This window comes from Tachypleus tridentatus, chromosome 11 (assembly GCF_004210375.1).
Source record: "Tachypleus tridentatus isolate NWPU-2018 chromosome 11, ASM421037v1, whole genome shotgun sequence".
NCBI classification, from domain to species: domain Eukaryota; kingdom Metazoa; phylum Arthropoda; class Merostomata; order Xiphosura; family Limulidae; genus Tachypleus; species Tachypleus tridentatus.
In genome coordinates this window covers 22,011,715-22,038,908 of record NC_134835.1, presented here as the reverse complement: position 1 = coordinate 22,038,908, position 27,194 = coordinate 22,011,715, and the positions used below count along the sequence as shown (strand labels likewise).

At 37.0% G+C, this 27,194-nt stretch overlaps 1 protein-coding gene and 1 long non-coding RNA gene across 2 annotated transcripts in view; one reads left to right on the top strand and one right to left on the bottom strand.

Annotated features, from left to right (window-relative positions):
* Positions 1 to 27,194, bottom strand: part of LOC143231742 (cell adhesion molecule 3-like) — a 202,847-nt gene that overhangs the window by 164,221 nt on the left and 11,432 nt on the right. The window lies entirely within an intron of this gene.
* Positions 25,372 to 27,194, top strand: part of LOC143231743 (uncharacterized) — a 28,305-nt gene continuing 26,482 nt past the window's right edge. Inside the window, exon 1 of the long non-coding RNA XR_013017149.1 lies at positions 25,372 to 25,621. This is a non-coding gene — a long non-coding RNA (uncharacterized LOC143231743). The remainder of the gene's footprint in view (positions 25,622 to 27,194) is intronic.

The following is a 27,194-nucleotide window of genomic DNA, read 5'->3' as shown; positions in this document are numbered from 1 at the left end:
CGATGGGCTGTCTGTGTTTTGATCACCACGAGTCTCAAAACGAGGTTTCTAGCGAGGTAAGTGTGCAGTCATATATGCTGTGTCGCTAGAGTTTTTTTTAATTTGAATTTTGCGTAAAGCTACGCGAGGGCTATCTGCGCTAGCCGTCTCTAATTTGTATGAGACTAGAGGAAATGCAGCTAATCATCACCACACACCGCCAACTCTTGGGCTACTGTTTTACCAATGAATAGTGGGAATTGACCGTCACATTATAACGCCCCCACGGCTGAAAGGGAGATCATGTTTGTTGTGACGGGTATTCGAACCCACGACCCTCAGATTACGAGTCGAATGCCATTACCACCTGGCCATGCCGGGCCTGTTAAAATACAATTTTAATACGAGTGTTTCAATCTACGTTTCATTCAGATGTATACAATAAAAATAATTGTCGTAATAGCACTTTGAATCTTCGAAGATATTTAATCAATCTAATAGACAGAAGATATAAGTTATTTTTGACACAACTGTCGTCAGAAATATAGCATTTCAAGGGCTTAGGAGCAGCTGAAAGTGATTTGGGATGTTTTTGAAGTGAAAACAAGGGTTGTGATTTCTTTTAAAAATAAAAATAAGCGTTTTGAGTCGTTTCAAATGACAGCGAGTGTTCAGATTTGTTGAAAATGGGACTCAGATTAAGGTTAAGAGTGTCTTAACCTCCTGTCGCTAGGGGGAGGCTGATACGGAATGTTATGTTTCAATTTTATGTGAGTTTTCTAGAAACACTAAATCATTATTTTAATTACAAGACATATAAGTACTAGAGAATAACAATAACTTTATAATAAAAATATTAAAACAGTAGTAACTACTGAAAACGAGAATAATAGAATAAAAATAAAAACATCGAAAAGACATAATGTATTCTTATTTCATCATTTTAATGAAAGCGTTGTCAATTTTGAACACAGTTTGAATAAGATTTGTACGCTAAAGTTTTACACAGATTATATTAGTTTCAATAAATATTGCTGTTTCATGTAATTAGTTATTTTAATGTAACATGTAGCAGACGTCACGGAACCTAGAAATACCATCATAAAATGTTTGAGTCCTAGTTACAATATAATTAGATCGAGGTAAAACATGGTTAGAATGTTTTACAACTACCTTCATCTGATCTTTTTAATTCATATTTTTTATTTTCGCAACGTATAAATTGCTAATCTAATCATTTGGCTTTAACCAAACGGTTATACCAGTGCAAGTTCTCCCGGAAGGCTATGTCATTGTCCTGTGTAGAATAGGAAACATAACAAACAACTGTTGCCAAGACAACTTCGATATCATATTACTGAACTTTTTAAATCCAGAAACCAAATTATTTGTTGGCGTAAGTATATCCATGGAATATGACTTCATAAACACTTAACTTAATCTGTAAAAGTTTAAAATTTATGGTTTGAGCACCGAAAGTTGGAGATGTATTAGAAGTTATTACGTTTTAAAAGTCCCACCAATAGGAGACAGTTTGCACTCACATTCTTCACGATTGGTCCACTAGTTATGGTTTTAAATCTGCGATAAGAAATTAAGAGAGATGCTGAAAACTAGATCTACAGTTAGCCTAGTTGTTCATCATGATCATGTGCCCATCATGAGGATCGAAACCCGGTTTCTAGTTGTGAGAGTCCACAGAAATACCATTGTGCCACTAAGAGGTGTGTGTGTTTTTTCTTATAGCAAAACCACATCGTGCTACCTGCTGAGCCCACCGAGGGGAATCAAACCCCTGATCTCAACGTTGTAAATCCGTAGACTTACCGCTGTTCTAGCGGGGGGCCACTAAGAGGAGGCTTTATGATAATGTATTCTAAATACGGCTGATACGGGTGCTAAAAGTTTAATGAAACTAAAATACGGAACAACGTTTCGACCTTCCAGTTAACAAAGAGAGTTAAAGAACCATGTTACATCCTGCTGTGTCCATCGCGAGAAGTATAACCCCCGATTTTAGTGTCGTAACTCAGTAAACGTAACTCAGTAAACTTACAATTGAGTTCTGGTACTGAATGAAGGGGGTCTCGGACAGTGAAAGACAAAAAACAAATATAAAGCGTTATTTTTACACCACTCTTATTTTGAAACTGTAATGACCAAATTAGGAAATCTTAAGTGATGAAACATTACATATATATATTTCCGTTTCATATTTATATGAATGTTCACTATGTTCATGTATAACTATGTTTCATCTTTATATGAACATTAACTATGTTCATTATCAACAGTAATTATAATTTTTTTTGAAACCAGCAACACTTTTAGGGTTCATTAACTAAAAGAGAATAAAACTATTACATAGTAGTATTCTGTACTTTATGATTGGTAAAACAACGAACGTTGATTGTGAATAGAAATCAATAATTCATAGAAACAATGCCAATAACTTTTAGTTCACTCTAGCTCAAAGACAGAGATAAAGAACACAATTTATTAAAAAACAATTTAATATTGAGGGTTGGCCAAGAAAAACAAACAAGAGTTGTTTGTTTGGTGAGTTTCCCACTAGAGGGCTATCGGCGCTAGTCATTGTTTGTTTGTTTTTAATTTCGCGCAAAGCTACACGAGGACTATCTGCGCTAGCCATTCCTAATTTAGTAGTGTAAGAGTAGAGGGAAGGTAGCTAGTCATCACCACCCACCACCAACTCTTGGACTACTCTTTTACCAACGAATAGTGGGATTGACCGTCACATAATGACCCTACGGCTGAAAGGGCGAGTATGTTTGGTGCGACGGAGAATCGAACCCTCTGATTGTGGGTTGAGTGCCTCAATCACTAAAAAATGCTCAAAAAAAGCAAAAAGGGTTAAAATGAATTAAAATTTCTTAAAAAGGTTTTTTATTTATTTCTCTCTTTAGTAATAAACACCAACGAACTGTTCCATTTTGTAGCCATCAAAAGTAAGTGTGGTTGAGACAACAAATGCTCTTGGTCACCCACCCGACCCGTCTTGAAACACGGACCGAGGGGTCTAACATGTGCGCAAGTCATTGGGTCTTGTACAGGCCCAAAGGCGCAATGAAAGTGAAGGTCGACCGGGCTGCCGACTTCGTTGGGATCCTCGCCTTTGTTCGAAGGCGGGGCGCACCAACGGCCCGTCCATGCAGCCACCCGAAAGATGGTGAACTATGCCTAGGCAGGAGGAAGCCAGAGGAAACTCTGGTGGATGTCCGCAGCGATTCTGACGTGCAAGTTCGACACAAAACTAACATGGAAAAAAACATGTGAACAGCGTACACTCATCAATTAGAAAACACATTTCACACTTAATGACTCTAACCAGCAAACACTCAAAATGCTCACCAAAAAACCATTATCCAAATATACAAGGCTTACATCCGTCCACTAATAGAGTATGGATGTCAAGTCACATATAATATGTCAAATAACACACTCCAGGAAATCCAAGTTCAACAGAACAGAATATTAAAATCTGCATTCAGTCTACCGTCATTCACTCCAGTAATTATATACATCAAATCAGTAACTTACCAACACTAAGAAATAGACTAACGGAAATATCACACAAATACTATTTAAAAGCAGAACACAGAAACAAACTAACTGCATCACTCTACAAATTAACTAGTGCACCAACCAAATTCATTTCACCTTACAACATATTTCAGGAATCACAAATCACACAACAAAATACTTAAAGAGCAAACCTCACGTAAATATTATGTATTTTCTCTTTCAGATCTCGGGCACAGGACAGGTAAAACTTTCGGCGCCTGCCCCTGTGAAAGTGGGTTTTCTCGGGCATTCCGTTTCCCCACAGCAAAATCTTAGGCATTGGATCTTTAGATCTCAGCCAAGGCAACTTTATTGTCATGCCCTGAATCGGGTCGTATCGTTTCGCGTTTATGTTGACATTTACTATTCCATCTGCCTTTCGGGACGAGTTCTGGCTGTCTTCTCCGGTGCTGCCTTTGCCTCGCTCATGAATAATATTAATTATGACCAACTTCACTCCTTCACCCAAAAAGAGTTAAAATAAAAGAAAAACAAAAACCACAGCTAAACTCAATAACCTTCCACGAAAGTGGACGAAAAGAACCACAATGTTCCTGAACACCCCAGTTGGAGAGAGAAATCTTCTGGTTTCTCTCTCTCTAAACTAAACCCCTGCCACGTTAGTTTGCTTTTAGTTTTGCAACAAATGAATATTAACTCCCTGTATTAATTAAGTCGGACTGGACCAGATGGAATTATTACGTCATTACAACAAGACTGTTGACAACTTTCTGGTTTCCATGACAATTAACTCTAGCTTATTTAGCGCAGGTTCCATCATTTTACCTTTTTATTCTGCCAAAACGACAGTTTCATGTTTTTGTTATTATTGTTTTTACAACAAACAAATCATGGCTACTAATATATTGCTTCATTATTCAAAAGAACTTCCTGGTGTGCCAACGTTGGGTATCGAAACTTGATTTATAGCGTTATAAGTTAACTGACTTACTACTAAGCCACGAGGGGGCGTTACTAAGATGACTGACATTTATAAGGGTCGTTATTGGACATTTTTTTATGAGTAAGAAGAAGTCCTGAAGCAAAACAGAACATGAATAGTGCAGTAGCTGAAACACGAAATTGTTAGCAGTTTAATGTCTTTGGTTCTATCGTGTTGCGTTCGTACGCTTTACTGAGGTGTAAGTCTGTGCGAGTGAAAACCAAATGTAGACATTTCCAAAGCTGTCAGATCTATCATTCACTCTGAATAGAGACGAAGATACGTCTCGATGTCATAATTTACTTCGTTTTAACAAGAAATGAAATACGATCGAGAAACCCGTCAGTGGAACAAGCAGGGAAATCCACTTTATCGTTTTTCCCTGTTTGAAGTCTTTGCTAAATTACCAATTTAAATGCAAATAGCAGACATCTAAATAATTTTTTCAAAAATACACGAGGATTAAGTAAATGCTAATTTGTTTTTGTATAGATATTTCTACAGAGATTCTTTTAAAATTCGCTGAACTAATACTGAAGCCATGGAATTTAATTGATGTGTGTGTTTTCTTGTAGCAAAGCCACATGAGACTATCTGCTGAGTCCACTGAGGGGAAAATTTAATTGATATAAACCACAATTGCAGAACATAAATATTGAGTTGAAGAAAACAGATGTATTCAAGTAATTATTCTAAAGAGGTCACTGCATAAGTATATCCTCCTGTTTTGTCCGTTTGTTTGTTTGTTTGTTGAATTTCGCACAAAGCTACTCGAAGGGCTATCTGTGCTAGCCGTCCCTAATTTAGTAGTGTAAGACTAGAGGGAAGGCAGCTAGTCATCACCACTCACCGCCAACTCTTGGGCTACTATTTTACCAACGAATAGTGGGATTGACCGTCACATTATAACGCCCCCACGGCTGAAAGGGCGAGCATGTTTAGCGATACGGGGATGCGAACCCGCAACCCTCAGATTACGAGTCGCACGCCTTAACGCGCTTGGCCATGCCAGGCCACTGTATTATCCAGTAAGCATATTTTTCACTCAATAAAAAACAGCAAAAATCACATTCGATGTTAATACTTAAAAAATCGTTGTCTATAACTCGTGGTGGATAAGTGCAGGTACATTTCATTTAGATCTTACATTGATCAAGGTTGAATTTTGCATCACGGGTATCGAAGCTCGGATTTTAGCGTCGTAAATCCGTAAACATACCGCCGTGACGCTAGGGGGTTGAGGTAAACGGAAGAAGTCCTCTTGAAAAGTAGATAATAAGACTATGTTCTGTGAGTCTTTTCTTAATTATAAATTAATATTAGATAGATAATACTAGTTATGACTGGTTATTTTGTATTCTTCTGCATGCCTTATACTCTATCTTGTTGTTGTTTTAGTTCTAGCATTGTTTGATGTTTAGTTTACTCGACTTGTGAACCTGAGTGTTCATGGTTCGTGCCCCGTTGACGTAACTACTCGAATTACTTTAGAGGCTGTGAGTATGGTGCAAGAATGACTTAAATCCCAAAATCCGGTCAGTCAAGAGAAATACGAAGGTTGGCAGTGGGTGCTATTGACTGGGTGCTTTCTCTCTAGAGTGTCAGTTCAAAATTAGGAAATGCAGTCAGTCTTTGTGTAGATTCGCGCGAAAATTCTAAAATAAACAGATTATTTAGTCCCGGCCTTCCAGTGGCACAGCAATATGTTTACGGATTTAAAACGCTAAAATCCGGGTTTTGATACCCGTGGTGGGCAGAGCACAAATAGCTTTGTACTTAAGCCAAAGCAACAAAAATAAAAATTAATTACCGATGCACGTCGCTCTACAAAGTTTTACTACAAGCGAGGTAAGGGCACTTGAAAATATAACGAACAGGGTGATTATATTCTTTGATAGATTGTTGAGGCAAGTATTCATAATGAAACTTTGTAAAATGGACGGTAACTGTCTGTTGTGGAGACACTGGACACAGAATAAACAGGGAGAAAAATAGACAAATCCTGAAAGACAAGAAAAATCAAAGGATCATTTTATATTAACGTTGATATTTCGTCTGATTCTCACTTCTTTAATCGGGCGTTGACTTTTTCTTCACTTTGTCAGCTCCCAGACTCTCATTAACCAGATTCATGCCAAACTTGTCAACCCTTTTAACCCAAAATTATCAATAGTCACGTTGTCAAAATTCTTACCTTCTACCAAGTGCGGGGTTGAAGGAGGGCTGTTTAGTCTTCGAACACCCCTGGGGGGTTAATATTCTAACTGCCAGCATTGAGAGAGAGACACACACTGACTTAAAGACGAAAGGCAGAAGACTTTCGAAACGTTGTCCCCTGCACTTGTGTCCCCACAACAGATAATTGCCGTTCATTCTACAAAGGGTAATTGTAAATAATATCACGTATATCAAAGAGTCGTGTTTTGTAAAAGGTATTTCCAAAGCAGATGGAACTGCACGGAGGTTTTAAGGGTAACATGGGGGCGCAAAAAGCATCACGTCACGTGTTGCCACTAGAGGGCACCACTACGATCTAATATCTGACGATTCAGTGCATCTATTCAAAATGTCTTCCCTCAGCATCCAGAACGCGTTGGATCTTGTGGCAACGAACGACAAATGCGCGTCTCATCTGGCATGTTTTCCAACAAATGCATCCTCTCGGTCTGCAACTTTGCGAGGCTTTCCAAGTCACACGCGTGACTTCAGGTACCCCCACAACGAGAAAACGGCTGATGTTAGGCCCAGTGGACAAGGTTAGCGTTCATAAAGTGGTGTGAAACGGTTCAGTCGTTCAGCAAGACCTGGTTACCACCGTTCTGCATGTTAAACAATAAAAATACAGCGTCTCTCGAGTTTTGTTTTACAGCAGCGTGGGATTCATATCGGTTGCTAACACTGTTTTGTACCGGGCATAAGTGATCGCATGATACTGAGCAACACTGAATATGTAGGTTTGCAATCCATGTGACGATGGTTCTTTTGAAAAATATGGTTCGATAACAAATTTAGCTGTTAAACCACGCCACACTGTCACATTGGCATCACACGTGTGTGTAGAAAGTGTTACACGTTGATTAGTTTCCGACCAGTTATTGTATTTACGAGTGTTGACACTTCTAGAAATGGTGGAGTGTGGAACTTTAGTTTATGAGGTAGTGTCACAATATTAATTATCAACTCTCAGCCTTGCCAAGAAGTCTGTTTTCTTCGGTTTGGTTTGTTTTGAATTAGGCGCAAAGCTACACGAGAGTTATCTGCGCTAGCCGTCCCTAATTTAGCAGTGTAAGACAAGAAAGAAGGTAGCAAGTCATCACCACCCACCACCAACTCTTGGGCTACTCTTTTACCAACGAATAGTGGGATTTACCATCACATTATAACGCCCACACGGCTGAAAGGGCGAGCATATTTGGTGTGACGGGGATTCGAACCCGCGACTCTCGGATTACGAGTCGCACCCCTTAACCACCTGACGTAAATTAAAACAACATTTTGCAAGTCTAATGAATACTTTAAGATCACTTATTTTATTGAGCTTATTAGAAATTGTTTTGGTAAAATCGTTGATCAAAACGAAATCATGTAAAAAAATGTAACATGCTATATTTTAGTACGAACAAATAACCTAAACACAACGTGAAAAGCAATTTATGGAAAATAACATTTTATTTTTATCGCAAGGCCACAATGGACTATTTGCTATGTCCAAACGGGTAATCTGACTCGGTGCTTTAGGGTTGAATGTCCGTAACCTTACCACTGTCCTGCCGTAGGTTACAATAAAAATAACTTTTAGTTATATCACTTCAACAGTTCAGACACAGTATTTTTTACAAGAATTCTTGTAGAGGTGTCGTAACTCTACGTACACAACGAAACGGAAGCAAATGATGGAATATTAGCTTTTCTAGCAGCAATTTTAACCAATCATAGTCGTTTCTCTTGAGCTGCAACAGTGTAATCCCGGCATGGCCAGGTGGGTTAAGGCGTTCGACTCGTAATCTGAGGGTCACGGGTTCGAATACCGGTCGCACCAAACATGCTCGCTCTTTCCGCCGTGGGGTCGTTGTAAAGTTACGGCCAATCCCACTATTCGTTGGTAAAAGAGTAGCCCAAGAGATGGCGGTGGGTGGTGATGACTAGCTGCCTTCCCTCCAGTCTTACACTGCTAAAGTAGGAACGGCTAGCGCAGATAGCCCCGTGTAGCATTGCGCCAAATTAATAAACATACAAACAAAACAACAGTACATTTGCCATACCTTAGGGGCCTGGCATAGCCAAGTGCGTAAGACGCGCGACTTGTAATCCGAGGGTTGCGGGTTCGCGCCCGCGTCGCGCTAAACGCTCTCGCCCTCCCAGCTGTGGGGGCGTTATAATGTTACGGTTAATCCCACTTTTCGTTTGTAAAACAGTAGCCCAAGAGTTGGCGGTGGGTGGTGATGACTAGCTGCCTTCCCTCTAGTCTTACACTGCTAAATTAGGGACGGCTAGCACAGATAGCCCTCGAGTAGCTTTGTGGAAAATTCCAAAACAACAAACAAACAAAAACAAGCCATTCCTTAATGTTACAGCTGGAGGCGCTCGTAGTTTCTCTGTATCTTTGCTAATTATGTACGTCTATATGAAGCTACTTCCATGGTGTTTCTTACTGGAACACCATACGTCTCTTGTTTTCTGGTTAATATGTTGTTTTGGTAACCTATAGCTCAGTATATATTATATTAGATATTTCGACTTTGAGAGTAACAAAATATTAGCTATACCATCAGTACGGTAGGAAAATATATTGATTTAGTACGATTAAGACATCGTAACACAGTATGTATAAAATATTACACATTCAAACCAGAACAAACGCTACACATTTCATATAACAAATGTAGACTTTATACTGTAATGCTAAAGTATGAATAATTCAGACAAAATCGATTTTTCTTTTACTAATCCAGGTACACTTAAACTTATATTTTTTGTCTTTACTACTGTAATAGGCATTAGGAAACGATACAAATAATCCATTTCGACGCTTTTGGAAAGTAAGGTTTTAAAAATAACCGGGTTCGAATCTCCGTCGCATCAAGCATGCTTGCCTTTCAGCCGTGGGGGCGTTATAATGTGACGGTCAATACCACTATTCGTTGGTAAAAGACTAGCCAAGAATTGGCGGTGGGTGGTGATGACTAGTTGCCTTGACTATAGTATTTCACTGCTAAGTTAGGGACGGCTAGCGCAGATAGTTCTCGAGTAGCTTTGCGCGTAATAAAAAAAACAACAACAACAACAGAGACTGGCAAAGAATAAAACGCGACCTCTTTGAGGGATTTCTTTAAGTATTTATTCACAAAACGGTTCTTAAGAGTCATAAGGAAATTTATTACGGAGAACAGAAATTATTCCATTTTTGGTTAGTCGAACGATTGTTTGCTTTTAATTTCGCACAAAACTACACGAGGGTTATCTGCGCTAGCCCTTCCTAATTTAGTAGTGTAAGACTAGAAGGAAGACAACTAGTCATCACCGCCCATCGCCAACTCTTAAGCTACTCTTTTACCAACGAATGATGGGATTGATTGATTCATTATAACGCCCCTACAACTGAAGGGGCGAGCATGTTTGGTGTGACGGGGATTCGAACCCGCGATACTTCGCTTGACGGGAATGTTAGCTCGCTCTATTCTTGTTAGGCCTAACACGGTTTATAAGTTTACTTTTCACAGAGGAAAGTAGATATCTAATGTCCTCTTATAAATACTAAAGTCAGAAGTTAGTTCACTTACGTTAAAAGGTTTGTAATGTTCGAAATCTGTAACTATTGGGCTATTCTTTAACAAACGAACAGTGGAATTGACTGTGAGATTATAACACTTCCACGACTGGAAAGGCGACAATGTTTGGTGTGACGGGGGTTCGAACCCGCGATGTAACCACCTGGCCAGCCGAGCAACGTTTTTTTTTTTTAATATGGTTTAACAGTCTCCTTGAATTACATGCAAAAATTCCATCAGTGGCACAGCAGTATGTCTGCAGACTTAGAAGGCTTGCAATTTTTGGGTTTCTTGTTTTATGCAAACTGTTACCAGAAATTCTTATCCACAAATGTTACTAAAGTTCTTTATTCTACGACTCGGAGAAACTTCTGGTTTATTCCAATATGATAGAGCAATGTCCCACTTTGCTGGAACTGTTTAAGTGTTTTTAAACCAAACTTTTCCAAAGCGTTAGATTGTGAAGAGAGGGCCTATCAAACGGCCCGCACGTTCGTCTGATTTAACACTGTTATATTTTCATCTCTGAGGATTTTTAAAAACCAAAGTCTATCATTAAAAAACCAAAAGGCCTCGAAGAATTGAAACATGTAATTCCTCATGCTATCTTATCCATACCTACTGATTCATGACGCTATCTTATCCATCCATACTAATTAGTGATGCTATCGTATCCATTAATACTGATTCGTGGTACTACCTTATCCATCCACACTGATTCATGATGCTACTTTATTCATCCATACTGATTAGTGATGCTACCTTATTCATCCACACTGATTCATGATGCTATCTTATTCGTCCATTCTGATTAGTGATGCTACCTTATCCATCCATTCTGATTAGTGATGCTACCTTATCCATCCATACTGATAAGTGATGCTATCTTATCCATTAATACTGATTCGTGATGCTACCTTATCCATCCATACTGATAAGTGATGCTATCTCATCCATCCATACTGATTAGTGATGCTACCTCATCCATCCATTCTGATTAGTGATGCTACCTTATTCATCCGTACTGCTGTGTTGAACATTTTTTTCTCAGACTTTGAACGCGAATGATGGAAGACATATAAAAATCCATTAATTACTAAAACTAAAACTTACAAGTATAATACTTGTCTTTATTATCAGTTTTTCTTGTTATCTCAAATAACAATAAAGTTATTTAACTTTATTTTCCATATATTTATTTTCGGAAACTATGTTTTTATGAATATATACAAAATATCATTATACTAAGGAAGCTCGGGTCTCTGTCCCTTATCAGGAGAATGTTTAAAAAATGACTTAAAATCGTCAAGTCCCTATTTTATATAGGTCAGTTTTTTTCTATATACTGCTGTTCAATATTGTAAAGTTTGTTGTTACTTTATTAGTAATTTTTGGTTAAAGGAAAGTAAAAATACAACGAAGAGTTACTTTTCAAATAAAATATGAATCATGAGTTTCTTTATGTTTTTATATAACCTACACTCTTAATTGAACTTTAAAATACTCTATAAAGTAAGCTACTGGTTAGTGTGCTAAGCTGCGAATCTGAAGATCCACGGTTCGAATCTCGTTGCTATAAAATAGCGACCCGTACTATGGGACCGTGAGTGCAAATCTCAGTATTTGTTTCGCGTAGCTTAATATTTGACGGTCTGTGTTGTTGACTAGCTGACTTCTCTGTAATTTATCAGTCAGTCAGTAGTGACCAATCACGTATACAACAAATACCCCAGACAAACAAAGATAAATATATACAGAAATATGTTCATAATTTAAATGTGTGATTTTTTTAAAGCAAGACCTGTATTATAAGTGTTCATATATTAAATAGTGTAATTTATATCTAAACGGTAATGAATGGATAAATCATTTCTTTTTGTTTTCACAATGTTTAAACAGGAGTCTCAAGTTCGTTGAATATTTTCTCCTAAACTGGTAATAAATACAAGTAATATTAACTTACCACTCGAACAGAATGGAATATAGGGTGAAGTGAATTCCATTCACAAGGTAATAAGTAAGTTCAATTTAATTAAAAGCTTCTAGATTTTAAAACGGGATAATATTTAAAGTACCTTAAATTAGATGAAGAATGAAAGATTTCCTGGAATACGAAACATCCTTTATGTATCTGATCTGAAAGTTCACTCAAAACAAATCTTTTTTTTTTTTGTTTTAAATTTCGCGCAAAGCTACACGAGGGCTATCTGCGCTAGCCGTCCTTAATTTAGCAGTGTAAGACTAGAGGGAAGGCAGCTAGTCATCACCACCCACCGCCAACTCTTGAGCTACTCTTTTACCAACTAATAGTGGGATTGCACTTTATATCGCCTCCACGGTTGGAAGGGCGAGCATGTTTGGTGCGACGGGGATTCGAACCCGCGACCCTCGGATTACAGGCGAACTCCTCAACACGCTGGGCCATGCCGGGCAAAACGAATTTCTAAATTAAATAGCTACACTATTCACAAATACTCGTATTTGAAATATCGACATTTTGTGTTATAACAAAGCCACATTGGGCTATCTGCTAGACTCACCGAGGGAAATCGAACCCCTGACTTTAGCGTTGTAAATCCGTAGACTTACCGTTGGTAAAAGAGTAGCCCAAGCGTTGGCGGTGGATGGTGATGACAAGCTGCTTTCTCTCTAGTCTTACGCTGCTAAATTAGGGACAGCTAGCGCAGATAGCCCTCGTGTAGATTTGCGCGAAGTTCAAACAAACAAACATTTAAACCTCGCGTATTTAGTGCTTCAAACTTGTTTTTTTTCGAATTTCGAAAGAAACAAAATCACAAGAATTGTGGTAGACGGAATTTTTAATTAATTTTGTACGTAACTTTACAGACAAGAATTATTAGAATGTTGGGCCAAAAAGATTTTATAAGTACGTTCTTTAATAACACTGATTAATGATTATTCATTTCTGTTTTTAATATTTTATCAGAGTCGGCTTGCTTTTGAACTTCAATTTTATACACATATGTGTGTGTGTGTATAACGTGTAGTTAATAAAAAGAGTTCTAAAATAAAACTTTAACTCTAAAATGAGATGGCCCGGAATGGCCAGCTGGTTAAGGCTCTCAATTCGTAATCCGAGCGTCGCGGGTTCGAATCCCTGTCACACCAAACATGCTCATCCTTTCAGCTGTGGGAGCGTTATAATGTGACGGTCAATCTCACTATTCGTTGGTAAAAGAGTAGCTTAAGAGTTGGCGGTGGGGGGCGATGACTAGTTGCCTTCCCTCTAGTCTTGAACTGCAAAATTAGGGATGGCTAGCGCGGATAGCACGTGGGTAGTTTTGCGAGAAATTCGAAAAAAGAAACAAACAAAACCACTTACGATACAAAGCAAATAAACTGTTTTTGTCAAGAAATTTTACACAGAAAATCGACCCAATGAAATACTTTTTAATATATACAGTTTATACAATTAAGACGACAGTAAACCACAGGTGAAGCTTTTTTCGAAATTGTGTCGATTAAAGAATTGTTTGAAGGCAGCATTAACATTGTCATAGTATTTAAATAATAAGGTAACTATTAAAATATACTAATAATAACGTAACTATTAAAACATACTAATAATAAGGTAACTATTAAAATATACTAATAATAAGGCAACTATTAAAACATACTAGTAATAAGGTAACTATTAAAACATACAAATAATCAGGTAACTATTAAAACATACTAATAATAAGGTGACTATTTAAACATACTAATAATAAGGTAACTATTAATATATACTAATAATAAGGTGACTATTTAAACATACTAATAATAAGGTAACTATTAAAACATACTAATAATAAGGTGACTATTTAAACATACTACTAATAAGGTAACTATTAAAACATACTAATAACTAATACCTATATCAGTATTAAGACTTGCTAATAACCAGGTCAGAGTTAGGTTTTATGGACAACAGATCCACAAATAAACAAAAAATTAACAACTAAAGCAATTCCGATCATAACTAACTTTTCTTTCTGTTCTAAATGCTGTGTTATGTGTTGTGTCAGTACTTGTGTGAAAGTGTGCTTTTCTTTCTGTTATAAATGCTGTGTTATGTGTTGTGTCAGTACTTGTGTGCTTTTCTTTCTGTTATAAATGCTGTGTTATGTGTTGTGTCAGTACTTGTGTGCTTTTCTTTCTGTTCTATATGCTGTGTTATGTGTTGTGTCAGTAGTTGTGTACTTTTCTTTCTGTTATAAATGCTGTGTTATGTGTTGTGTCAGTACTTGTGTGCTTTTCTTTCTGTTCTATGTGCTGTGTTATGTGTTGTATCAGTATCAGGTAACTGTTAAAACATGCTTAATCTTCTGTTTCATATATGCTGTGTTATGTGTTAATAGGTCAGTAGTTGTGTACTTTTCTTTCTGTTATAAATGCTGTGTTATGTGTTGTGTCAGTACTAATGGGTAACTATTTTCTTTCTGTTCCTATGTGCTGTGTTATGTGTTGTATCAGTACTCAGTTGTGCTTTTCTTTCTGTCCTAAATATGCTGTGTTATGTGTTGTGTCAGTACTTGTGTGCTTTTCTTTCTGTTCTAAATGCTGTGTTATGTGTTGTGTCAGTACTTGTGTGCTTTTCTTTCTGTTCTATGTGCTGTGTTATGTGTTTTATCAGTACTTGTGTACTTTTCTTTCTGTTCCATATGCTGTGTTATGTGTTGTGTCAGTACTTGTGTACTTTTCTTTCTGTTCCATATGCTGTGTTATGTGTTTTATCAGTACTTGTGTACTTTTCTTTCTGTTCCATATGCTGTGTTATGTGTTGTGTCAGTACTTGTGTACTTTTCTTTCTGTTCCATATGCTGTGTTATGTGTTGTGTCAGTACTTGTGTACTTTTCTTTCTGTTCCATATGCTGTGTTATGTGTTGTGTCAGTACTTGTGTACTTTTCTTTCTGTTCCATATACTGTGTTATGTGTTCTATCAATACTTGTGTACTTTTCTTTCTGCTCCATATGCTGTGTTATGTGTTCTATCAATACTTGTGTACTTTTCTTTCTGATCTAAATGCTGTGTTATGTGTTGTGTCAGTACTTGTGTACTTATCTTTCTGTTATAAATGCTGTGTTATGTGTTGTGCCAGTACTTGTGTACTTTTCTTTCTGTTCCATATGCTGTGTTATGTGTTGTGTCAGTACTTGTGTACTTTTCTTTCTGTTCCATATGCTGTGTTATGTGTTGTGTCAGTACTTGTGTACTTTTCTTTCTGTTCCATATGCTGTGTTATGTGTTGTATCAATACTCACTTGTTCACCTTTCTTTCTGTTCCATATACTGTGTTATGTGTTCTATCAATACTTGTGTACTTTTCTTTCTGCTCCATATGCTGTGTTATGTGTTCTATCAATACTTGTGTACTTTTCTTTCTGATCTAAATGCTGTGTTATGTGTTGTGTCAGTACTTGTGTACTTATCTTTCTGTTATAAATGCTGTGTTATGTGTTGTGCCAGTACTTGTGTACTTTTCTTTCTGTTCTATATTCTGTGTTATGTGTTGTGTCAGTAGTTGTGTACTTTTCTTTCTGTTCTATATGCTGTGTTATGTGTTGTCTCAATACTCACTTGTACACCTTTCTTTCTGTTCTATATGCTGTGTTATGTGTTGTATCAATACTCCTTTCTTTCTGTTCTATATGCTGTGTTATGTGTTGTATCAATACTCACTTGTACACCTTTCTTTCTGTTCTATATGCTGTGTTATGTGTTGTATCAATACTCACTTGTACACCTTTCTTTCTGTTCTATATGCTGTGTTATGTGTTGTGTTAGTACTTACTTGTACACTTTTCTTTCTGTTCTATATGCTGTGTTGTGTGTTGTGTTAGTACTTACTTGTACACTTTTCTTTCTGTTCTATATGCTGTGTTATGTGCTGTATCAGCTCTTGTATTTGTATCATTCATGATAGGTAGCGGTTGATTTGAAGAGTTGAGTCATGAATCTCTATTACTTCTATTAAGTTAATATACGAACATAAACAAAGAACGGTTAGAAAATAAACCTATTACTTCTTTGCAAATGAATCCAATTCCACGAACTCACTTCTCATGAATGAAAGTAATTTTACGAACTCCTTCCGCACATATTTCTGTAATTAAACCACGCAAAATAAATAATTGACTTAACTCGGAAAGACTATACTAGAAATAAAAGTAGCCTTATTTCTGATAAGATGGTTTAACTTGGAGTTTCATGAACGAATTTTTAAATAACATGCTATGGGTATTAATATTCCGTTTAGCTGTAAAACATTTAATTATATTAATATCCTAAAGTACATATGATATTCTATAATAATATGTTTCATTTGATGGGGTGTGAATACTTAATATTATAATTCGCTTAATACTCTGTGTCTACAGCCGAAAGAATTGTTTTGTTGAATTTTGCGCGAACCTAATGGCCACGTGCACTGACCGTTCCTACTTTAGAGATGCAAATTGTCGTCATCGCCTACTGCTAACACTTGGGCTACTCTTTTACCAAGAAATAGTGTGTTTAGTCGTTTGAAAGTAAATGAACAGTACGTGTTTATGTTGAACGCCAAATAAACAATTCCCAGAGACTTTGGACGCTCACAACATATTGTGCTGTCTTCCAGAGACTTTGGACGTTCACAACGTGTTGTGCTGTCTTCCAGAGACTTTGGACGTTCACAACGTGTTGTGCTGTCTTCCAGAGACTTTGGACGTTCACAACATGTTGTGCTGTCTTCCAGAGACTTTGGACGTTCACAACATGTTGTGCTGTCTTCCAGAGACTCTGGACGTTCGCAACATGTTGTGCTATCTTCCAGAGACTTTGGACGTTCGCAACATGTTATGCTCTCTTCCAGATACTTTGGACGTTCACAACGTGTTATGCTTTCTTCCAGAGACTTTGGACGTTCACAACGTGTTGTGCTGTCTTTCAGAGACTTTGGACGTTCACAACGTGTTGTGCTGTCTTTCAGAGACTTTGGACGTTCAGAACGTGTTGTGCTGTCTTCCAGAGACTTTGGACGTTCACAACGTGTTGTGCTGTCTTCCAGAGACTTTGGACGTTCACAACATGTTGTGCTGTCTTCCAGAGACTTTGGACGTTCACAACATGTTGTGCTGTCTTCCAGAGACTTTGGACGTTCGCAACATGTTGTGCTATCTTCCAGAGACTTTGGACGTTCGCAACATGTTATGCTCTCTTCCAGATACTTTGGACGTTCACAACGTGTTATGCTTTCTTCCAGAGACTTTGGACGTTCACAACGTGTTGTGCTGTCTTCCAGAGACTTTGGACGTTCACAACGTGTTGTGCTGTCTTTCAGAGACTTTGGACGTTCAGAACGTGTTGTGCTGTTTTCCAGAGACTTTGGACGTTCACAACGTGTTGTGCTGTCTTCCAGAGACTTTGGACGTTCACAACGTGTTGTGCTGTCTTCCAGAGACTTTGGACGTTCACAACATGTTGTGCTGTCTTCCAGAGACTTTGGACGTTCACAACATGTTGTGCTGTCTTCCAGAGACTTTGGACGTTCGCAACATGTTGTGCTATCTTCCAGAGACTTTGGACGTTCGCAACATGTTATGCTCTCTTCAGATACTTTGGACGTTCACAACTTCCAGAGACTTTGGACGTTCACAACGTGTTGTGCTGTCTTCCAGAGACTTTGGACGTTCACAACGTGTTGTGCTGTTCAGAGACTTTGGACGTTCAGAACGTGTTGTGCTGTCTTCCAGAGACTTTGTTCACAACTGTGCTGTCCAGAGACTTTGGACGTTCACAACACAGAGACTTTGGACGTTCACAACATGTTGTGCTGTCTTCCAGAGTTGGACGTTCGCAACATGTGCTATCTTCCAGAGACTTTGGACGTTCGCAACATGTTATGCTCTCTTCCAGATACTTTGGACGTTCACAACGTGTTATGCTTTCTTCCAGAGACTTTGGACGTTCACAACGTGTTGTGCTGTCTTTCAGAGACTTTGGACGTTCAGAACGTGTTGTGCTGTCTTCCAGAGACTTTGGACGTTCACAACGTGTTGTGCTGTCTTCCAGAGACTTTGGACGTTCACAACGTGTTGTGCTGTCTTCCAGAGACTTTGGACGTTCGCAACATGTTGTGCTATCTTCCAGAGACTTTGGACGTTCACAACATGTTATGCTCTCTTCCAGAAACATTGGACGTTCACAACATGTTGTGCTGTCTTCCAGAGACTTTGGACGTTCACAACGTGTTATGCTGTCTTCCAGAGACTTTGGACGTTCACAACATGTTGTGCTGTCTTCTAGAGACTTTGGACGTTCACAAGATATGTTGTGTTGTTTCTCTTATTTAACAAGACTCAAAAAACAACAAAGAAAACTCACTGTCCTGTTTTGAATTAAATATTTTATCGACAAAATTATTAATGAGTTGTTTAATTTGGAAAACTGCACGAGTTGTAGACAATGCCAAGTGTGTGGATTTTAAAACTACAACTTAGTTTCAAGACTCTAATCAGTAAATGCACGCGAACAACCGGAAAAATTTTGTTTTTCATAAAACCGAGAACACTCCCTGCAGATTACGTAGTGCGATTGTGCTTTTTAATAATAACACACCAACAAGATAACTTAACTTTGAATTCTCTAAAGAGATATATTTGACAAACTTAGATATTTAAAACCCAAACCCCGCTAGTCTAATTCTTCGCGGCCGCCAGTAGTTTATAAAAATGGGATTTGGTAAGATGGGAATCCATCTTTAAAATATGGAATGAAACTAATAATACTTCGTTTGGTGGGATTTCCAAGCTTAACGTTTTTATAAATGAATGCCAAACAACAATGGCTGTGTTTTATTATTTTTTTTCTCTAAAGCATCTCTGTTTTCTAATTAAACAATATATTAAATAATTTCTTTATCATAAAAGTAAAATTAGTTTTCAAAACAAATTTTTAATCTAGCAGAGTTTCAATTAGTATTTAGGAAAGCATATATCAAAGTTCTGGTACTTCTTAGTTTACGAGTATTTAAATTAACTTATTTAATATATTTGAGTAACGGAAACATGTTATCCTTGAACGACGTTCCATGCGTTTAATATCTTACAAACGAATTATATTTACTGCAAAATTATTGCAATACAATATAAATTAATCAAAGCATTAAGTATATTTCCTAAAAGTATATACATGTAGACATATAATATTTAAATGATGGTACAAACATGGTCTTGTATTCTATATGTCACTAAAAAAATTGTATTCGGGTTTGATGCGAGAAGTGCAGAACAAATCTATATTATCTACTGATTTGTGAAATAATACTCTTCGAATTTCAGTGAGTTCAATTGAAGTCTCTGTCTTAAAAATTAAAGACAAATGTTTTTACTTAGTTATAGTTTGTTTGTTTTGAATTTTCCCGCAAAGCTACACGAGGGCTATCTGTGCTAGCCGTCCCTTATTTAGTAGTGTAAGACTAGAGGGAAGGCTGCTAGTCATCACCACCCACCGCCAATTCTTGGGCTACTCTTTTACCAACGAATAGTGGGATTAACCGTCACATTATAACGCCTCCACGGTTGAAAGGGCGAGCATGTTTTATGCGACGGGTAGTCGAACCCGCGACCCTCAGATTACGAGTTGAAAGCCTCAACCCACCTGGCCAGGGCGGACCACTTTAGTTATAGAAAACAAAAGACTGAAAACCGCATTTGTCTTTCATCAGAGAAGAACGTTAAATATTAATTAATTTAAAAACAAAGAACTCGATGTTACTGGATGAAATAGAGAAAAAAACTACACAGTGAGATCTCTACCACGGGTATCGAAACCCGGTTGATGGCGCTGTAACTCCGTTGACATACTTGTGTGGGGGCGTTATAAAGTGACGGTCAATCCCATTATTCGTTGGTAAAAGAGTAGCCCAAGAGTTGGCGGTGAGCAACATTGACTAGCTGTCTTTTCTTGAATTTTACTCTACTAAACTAGGGAAGACTAGTGCAGAGAGCTCTCGTGTAGCTTTGTGCGAAATCCAAAATAAAAAGTCTGTTTTTTTATCTATAATGTTTTATTCTATTTTTGCCATTACTTGTGTTATCTTTGTGTTTAGAATATGGTTTTGTCAACTTACAGTAGTGTTTTCCATTATATTTATTATCTCAACTGAAGAACAAATTTAATAACATTGAGGCTAGCTTAACCTGTATTTTTTTGTAAACTGTATATGTTTACTTCAGTTCGATTAATATATATTTTTCTGTTCGTTTGACTCAATTACCCACGTGAGATTGCTACACCATTAAAGGTATTTCTACCAAATGACAATAATATAAATGCTAGTTTCCAGTAATAACGTATTAATACAGCATTCTCTCCACACACACTTTGTTACATAAAAAAAAATCCGCCAAAATAGAACCTACAGTATTTTTGTTTGTTTCGAATGCTATTTGAGGCCTATCTTCCGTTCTAGTTTTGAAGTGATCAACAAGAAGGAAGACAGCTAGTCAACATCACCCATTGTCAACTCTTGGGCTACTCTTTTTTAAAAAATAGTGGGATTGACCATCACTTAATAACGTCCCGGCGGTTGAAAATAAATTCTAAACCGCAAATTAAATATCAGATGTATAAACGGGAGCTTAACAAACTCGAATCGCAAGGAATACAACAGTTTCATCCACTAAAGGTTTTTTTCTTTTGATTTAGGAACCTTACAGATCAAAATATTAGATTTCAGCAAATCTGCACGAGTGCTTGAGATACAAAAAATCTTCATCATCCACGAAACGTTGTTTCGTTGTGGCTTCCTAACTGTTTGTCTTTGAGCATGGAGCTGTACAATAGGTTACCTGTGCTATGCCTGTCGCCATGATTGAATTGTGAATGTTGGAACACCAACAACATCTGAAATATTACAAAGTTTTCGTTCCATGAAGTAAAAATATAGTTTGGCTAAAGTTAAGATAATTTAGATAGTAATCTAACAAAGATGTAGTTAGGCTAAAGTTAAGATAATTTAGATAGTAATCTAACAAAGATTTAGTTTGGCTAAAGTTAAGATAATTTAGATAGTAATCTAACAAAGATGTAGTTAGGCTAAAGTTAAGATAATTTAGATAGTAATCTAACAAAGATGTAGTTAGGCTAAAGTTAAGATAATTTAGATAGTAATCTAACAAAGATTTAGTTTGGCTAAAGTTAAGATAATTTAGATAATAATGTAACAAAGATGTAGTTAGGCTAAAGTTAAGATAATTTAGATAGTAATCTAACAAAGATGTAGTTAGGCTAAAGTTAAGATAATTTAGATAGTAATCTAACAAAGATGTAGTTAGGCTAAAGTTAAGATAATTTAGATAGTAATCTAACAAAGATGTAGTTAGGCTAAAGTTAAGATAATTTAGATAGTAATCTAACAAAGATGTAGTTAGGCTAAAGTTAAGATAATTTAGATAGTAATCTAACAAAGATGTAGTTAGGCTAAAGTTAAGATAATTTAGATAGTAATCTAACAAAGATGTAGTTAGGATAAAGTTAAGATAATTTAGATAGTAATCTAACAAAGATGTAGTTAGGCTAAAGTTAAGATAATTTAGATAGTAATCTAACAAAGATGTAGTTAGGCTAAAGTTAAGATAATTTAGATAGTAATCTAACAAAGATGTAGTTAGGCTAAAGTTAAGATAATTTAGATAGTAATCTAACAAAGATGTAGTTAGGCTAAAGTTAAGATAATTTAGATAGTAATCTAACAAAGATGTAGTTAGGCTAAAGTTAAAATAATTTTGAAAATAATCTAGAAATGTAGTTAGCTAAAGCTAAACTTAGAAAATCTAATGTTAGTTAGGCTGTAAGCTAGATAGTAATCTAACAAAGATGTAGTTAGGCTAAAGTTAAGATAATTTAGATAATAATCTAACAAAGATGTAGTTAGGCTAAAGTTAAGATAATTTTGAAAATAATCTAGAAAAAGAAGTAGCTAGGCTAAAGTTAAAATAATTTTGAAAATAATCTAGAAATGTAGTTAGGCTAAAGTTAAAATAATTCTAAACATAATCTATTAAAATAAGATGTAGTTAGGCTAAAGTTAAAATAATTCTAAACATAATCTATTAAAAAAAGATGTAGTTGGATTGAAATGCACAATTTTAGTGATATGAGAATCAATTGGCGACTATATAAAAAATAAGACTGAAATAGAACGGTTTAGGTGTAATCACAAAAGAAATAATCCAACTAGATACTATAACACAGTTGTTACAAATGAGAAAAAAAAACAACAGAGAGATAAGGCTGTTGATAATTTGAATATTGAGTTGGTGAGAAAATCCAATAAAAATCTTGCTATATCAAAATTGGAAACTCATATGAAACATTATAACGAAACAATGTAATAATACCTGCCTTACGCTTACGCTACTGGGCCGTGTTTTAAATTTGATTATAATGGTAGTGGAGTGAAAAGGGCGAGTACATAGATATATCATGAAGTAGCAACAGTGAATATCTTTCTATATTAAATTACTGTGTGAAAGAAACATGAACCTTAACAGGAACGTTTCTTATCCACATTCTTATGGCGAGGCTCCAGTCATCCAGGAATGTGTCATCTATACGAGATTTCAAACATTTTGCTCATGAGGTGTTAACACTTTGCAAAAACGACATGAAGACAAACGTAAGTTATCACATTTTTTTGCCATATTTATTAATCTCCTAGTAGCTCACTGGTTAGTCTGTAGACTTACGACGCTAAAAGTTGGGTTTCGATACCTGTGATGGGAAGGGCATAGATAACCCAACAACCAAATCAAACCATATTTGGTAATTCGAACATTCTTCCTCGATAATTAAGAGTAATTAACGATATTTAAAAACTGTTAGAGGCGTCGGTTTTTAGTCCGTGACGTTAACCGTCATACTTACACCTATGATAGATAAAATGTATTGAAGTTTCAGAAGCAGAAAGAGGGTGGGATTCCATCAGATCCTGTATTGGTACGACAACATTTAAAGTACGTGTGCCATCCCCATATTACGACCTTTATGAGTGAAGTTACTTCTACGTTGATTAATTATTCGAACGCGCACGGAACTACGTATACACCAAATGTCAAAGGTCAAGGGATAAGTGGTCCAGTAACTTATGGAATCATCTCGAATAAAGATGGTTCCCTCTTGACAGCTTAATAAACAAATAAATACATCATTTAAATTTGTTTGTTTTACATTTCGCGCAAAGTTACACGAGCGCTATCTGCGCTAGCCGTCCCCAATTTAGCAGTGTGAGACTAGAGGGAAGGCAGCTAGTCATCGCCACCCACCGCCAACTCTTGGGCTACTCTATTACCAATGAATACTGGGATTGACAGTCACATTATAACGCTCCCACGGCTGAAAGGACGAGCATGTTTGGTGTGACGGGGATTCGAACCCACGACCCTCGGTTTACGAGTCGAATGCCTTAACCACCTGGCCATGCTGGGCCCCAGTGATAAATCTGTGGAATTATGAGGTTGAAAATCGGTTTTTGACATTATTATTGACCGTCGCATTATAACATTATCATGGCTGAAAGGGGCGAGCATGTTTGATGAAAGAGATTCGAGCCTGAACCCATATATTACGTAAGAGTCGAGCACCCTACCCACCTGGCCATGCTAGGACCCATCAGTTAAATATAAAGTAAAACGTTCTTCATAAGTATTACTAACGTTGCTAAATTAGGCTTATGGCTTGTTTTTAAGTGAAAAGCTTCACAACTGATTCTAACCCAGATTTTAGCATCATAAGTTACCGCTAACCGACTAGGAAACTGACACGTATGGAAACCCAGTAACTGTATATTAGTAACAATGAAAGTGAAAATCATAATTGTTACGAAGTCTTGTGGCATACGCTGTTCTGATAATGACAATGTGATGTAAGTCACATTATCACAACTATTTCCCCCAGAGTTGATGACCCAAGCAAATTAAAATGGTAAGTTTGCTGTAGCTTTTAAGAAATGGAAGACACACATAAGAAACAGAGCGAATTGTCACATTCTTTGGGATTTTATAAAAACGGTAATCAGGTTCTTATTTCATGTTTGCAAATGTGTCCGTAAAATATTTGATAAATATAATGTCAGCAAATAGACCACAGCGTTCTGTGAGCTTATAAGTAAGCTCTGACGCAGAAATGCCCTACTGTGTGTCCTCCAGTTGGACAATGATAAATCCTTGGATTTACAATGATAGAATCAGGATTTCGATTCCCGTCCTTGGACACAGTACTTGGTTACAAAAAACACACAGATTGTGTTATATTTCTACATAAAATTTGGTCTATTTTAGGGCGACCCGATAACATAGATCTCTCGATACGTGCAGAACAAAATGTCACGAGTGACGTTGATTGATGTTCTGCTTGAACGATTAAAAAGCCCCAATTTTAGGGCACACGTGCATTACACTTATACAGATACACATAAAAGCTTTGCAATGATAAACTTGCAACTCAATAAGAGATCATTACGAAAGATACACCTTCAGTAATCGATATTGAGTGAATAATAGAATGCGTATTAGTGTTAACAAATAAAAACGTGCGAAATAAAACAAACAATTATCAGTTCAAAAGAAGACGGGACAAAAAAAACGATATAAAAATATAGCGGTATATAGTGTACAGGTTGACCACCCACAAACTGCGGCCATCATTAATTCTAAAACTGACTACCGTGTTACGCCACAGAACAGCACCTAGTTACGTCATTCGACCAAGCCAATTTCATTGGGCAAATCAGTGAGTTTTTTGTTTTTGTTTTGTTTTTTTCAAGGTGTGGAACGGAAGTGAAAGCAGTTAGGCTTACTTAATGACGGCGGAAACCAGTTTATGAGTTCGAATAAAGCGACCTCTACGAGACAGACAACACTGATGACTTATTATGCACACTATTCAACTTCTTTCGTTGTTTTAGATCGTTATAAACGTACCTTCTCTTCCTGTGCGTCTAAACCTTTCCATTTTACAAGTAACTCTAATAACTAGGACAATGTGAAACTGAAAGCAGCGGAAGTGGCTTGTAGAGGAAACCCCTTCTTAATCGTGTATACGCATGCGTACAAGTTTATTTCGATATCTTTGAACTAAGACAAGCACGTGGACCTGCTTTATATATAAATACGTGTATCTGTTCTAACATATTGTTAAATATAACATTACAGAAAATGAGCACTTGGTTTCACGTGAGCGATCATTATGCTCGGGTTCCTTCAACACTGAAGACAACTTATTCCAGTCAAAATGAAACAGCGGATCAAATTAACCTTTATTGAAGGGACTTACTCATGACATAGCCAGACCGTTGCAACAAGTAAGGGAGCGTTCTTTTATTGGAACACTTACGTCATATCTATGTTCAAGTAGAGTTTTTAAGTTAATACGTTAATATAAGGACGACCCTCTTAGAGATTTTGAATGCATGCATATTCCATAATAAAATTTTAAATCGTTTAGATGTTAAGTGGAATTATATTTTTCCAAACATATTACAGTCCTTGAAACAGTCCTTAGCAAGACTGGTCCTTATCATCCACGTATATAAGAGAAAAACGTAAACGTTGAAATTAGGACTTCAGCCCTATGAATAAGCCTAAGGTATTGTGTTACAATATGTTCTGCTGGTGGCATTATTCCTCGTATTGTACTTAATGTCGTAAAGAAAACAATATTATGTTGTTTGTTTTGGAATTTCGCACAAAGCTACTCGAGGGCTATCTGTGCTAGCCGTCCCTAATTTAGCAGTGCAAGACTAGAGGGAAGGCAGCTAGTCATCACCACCCACTGCCAACTCTTGGGCTACTCTTTTACCAACGAAAAGTGGGATTGACCGTCACATTATAACGCCCCCACGGCCGGGAGAGCGAGCATGTTTGGCGCGACTCGGGCGCGAACCCGCGACCCTCAGATTACGAAGCGCACGCCTTAACGCGCTAGGCCATGCCAGGCCCGAAAACAATATTAAATGACGAAAGTTTGTTTGTTTTGAATTTTGCACAAAGCTGCAGGAAGGCTCACTGCGCTAGCTATCGCTAATTTAGCAGTGTAAGACAGCTAGTCATAACCACCCATCGCCAACTATTGGGCTACTCTTTTACCAACAAATAGTGGGATTGACCGTAACATTATAACGCTCCCACGGTTGAAAGGGCGAGCATGTTTCGTGTGACGGGGATTCGAACCCGCGACCCTCAAGATTACGAGTCGAATGCCTTAACCACCTGACCATACCGGGACATGATATAAAAACATTCCAGCTAATGATTACATATCATGACATGTAAGAAAACCTTATGTCATGATTACATGTTAGGCTGACAGGTTTTATATTTGCCAAAGTTACAGTCTTTCTAGAAGAAACGAAACTTAAATCAACTTTTATAAAAATGTAGTGACATTTTAGACAGGAAAGTGACCTCTCTTCAAATGTCGTTGTTGTGGTTGTTTTCCTTTTTCTTTCCTCTGGAGAGTTAAACGGTTGTGAGAAACAAATTTAATAATGTATCGTCTTTATACAACTTGAACACGGTGGCAGACAAGTAACTGACAGTGTAAATATTTATACTCACAAATTCATATTTGTTCATACTTTTATACCATCTGGTCTATTAGGGTAACAAATGATTTCCAACTTTCAAACACTTTATTAAATATAAGAAAACGCGTTTCAAAAATAATTATTTGTGTCAAACTGTCATTCTCTTTTAAACCCAGTAAACATTTTCAATAGTCGTTCACAGAGCTGTGGATAAATGTGCAGAATGGCTGTCGTAATCGTTATTAAAACGTAATATACCAGATGAGTACTCATCAATACCACAGCGACCTCTGTCTCTGGACCTATTCAACAGGGAAAACTAATCGTGAAGCTTGATGCAGAAGTCTTC